We start from the raw sequence: 2,204 nt of genomic DNA, 5'->3' as shown, positions 1-2,204 counted from the left end.
GTGGGGGTGGGGGGCCGGCGGGTGCCGCCCCTGCCATGCCAGCTGCTCTGTCCCTGGCAGTGTTGCTAATGGCTAGGTTGCAGGTGCCCAGGTTCATACATGCTCGGTGAAGCAGCTCTGAGCTGGCTGCTTGGCTCAGTGTTAGCTGTGCCATCACAAATGTGCTCTTTAACACTCATCTCTGGCCTCTGCCTCAGCTCCCACAGCCTTGCACAGGAGAGGGGTAGTGACTTCAGAGCAGAGCTGGGACCCACTCCATCCTGCAGGTCAAACCCCCCCATAGGATAGTGTGGTTGGACTGACGGGGATCAGGCTCACACAACACAAAGTGGTGGAGGGGAGTGGGGTTATAGAATCATAGAATAGTTTGGGTTGGAAGGGACCTTTAATGGTCATCTAGTCTAAACCCCCTGCAATGAGCAGGAACATCTGTAACTCAATCAGGTTGCTCAGAGCCCCATCCAGCCTGACCTTGAATGTTTCCAGGGATGGGGCATCTACCACCTCTCTGGGCAACCTGTGCCAGTGTTTCACCACTCATTGTAAAAAACTTCTTTCTTAAATCTAGTCTGAATCTACCCTGGTTTAGTTTAAAACCATTACCCTTTGTCCTCTTGCAACAGGCCCTGGTTCCTACAAACCCCCCTTAAGTATTGAAAGGTCACAGTAAAGTCTCCCCAGAGCCTTTTCTCCAGGGCTGAACAACCCCAACTCTCTCAGCCTGTCCTTCTTGTACTGGAGACCCCAGAGCTGAAGGCAGTACTGCAGGTGGGGTCTTGCCAGAGCAGAGGGGCAGCATCACCTCCCTGGACCTCCTGGCCACACTTCTTTTGATGTAGCCCAGGATATGGTTGCCTTTCTGGGCTGCGAGCACACACTGCTGGGTCATGTGCAGCTTTTCATCTACTAGTGTCCCCAAGTCCTTCTCGGCAGGGCTGCTCTCAATCCCTTCGTTCCCCCAGCCTGTACTGATAACAAGGCTTGCCCTGACCCATGTGCATGGCCTTGCACTTGGCCTTGTTGAACCTCATGAGGTTCACATGGTCCCACTCCTCCAGCTTGTCCAGCTCCCTCTGGGTGGCATTCCATTCCTCAGGCATGTCAACCACACCACTCAGCTTGGTGTCATCTGCAAACTTGCTGCAGGTGCACTCCACCCCACTGTCTATGTCATTGATGAAGATATTAAACAGTACTGATCCCATGTCTGTTCTTAGTAGTTTGCCAGTCTTGTTCATCAGGGCGGTATGCTTGCTTTGACCTTCCTTTTCTGGCTGACGTACCTAAAGAAGCCCTTATTATTTATTCTTTGCATCCCTTGAGAAGTTTAGCTCCAGCTGTGCCTTGGCCTTCCTGACCGCATCCCTACACCACTGGGCAGCATCCCTATACTCTTCCCAGGATACCTGTCCCTGCTTCCACTTCCTGTGCGTTTCCTTCTTGACCTTTAGTTTGACCAGCAGGTCTCAACTCATCCATGCAGGTCCTGATTTCTTACACATGAGGATCGAGAGCTCTTGTGCTCTATGGAAAGTGTCCTTAAAGATCTGCCAGTAGCCTCCCAGGGGGTCTTAGTGACTAACTCCTTGAAGAGCTGGGAGTTTGCTTTCCTAAAATTCAGGGTCCTGACTTTGCTCTTGACCTGACCCATATCCCTCAGGACTGCAAACTCCACTAGTGTATGATCACTGCAGCCCAGGCTGCCTCCAATCTTGACATCACTGATTAGCTCATTTGTATTGGTGACTATCAGATCCAGTATCGCATCCCCTCTGGTAGGGCTGTCTATTACCTGGCTTAAGAAGTTATCCTCTGCATTCTAGGATTGTCCTGGATTGCTGTGGTGGGTTGACGCTGGCTGGATGCTGGGTGCCCACCAAGGCTGCTCTATCACTTGTCCTCCCCAGCTGGACAGGGGAGAGAAAATACAGTGATAGGCTCATGGGTTGAGATAGGGACAGGGAGAGATCACTCACCAATTACAGTCACTCACCAATTACAGCAAAACAGACTTGACTTGGGGAAAATTAATTTAATTTATTACCAATCAAATCAGAGTAAGATAAGAGGAAATAAAACCAAATTTTGAAACACCTTCCCTCCATCCCTCCCTTCTTCCTGGGCTTAACTTTAATCTAAATCTTCCCTCTTCCAGTTTAAAGCCATTACCCCTTGTCCTGTCACTCCATGACCTTGTAAAAAAA

Source organism: Cariama cristata, unplaced genomic scaffold, assembly GCF_000690535.1.
Source record: "Cariama cristata isolate BGI_N322 unplaced genomic scaffold, ASM69053v1 scaffold5539, whole genome shotgun sequence".
Lineage (NCBI taxonomy): Eukaryota > Metazoa > Chordata > Aves > Cariamiformes > Cariamidae > Cariama > Cariama cristata.
This window is presented reverse-complemented; position numbering follows the sequence as displayed.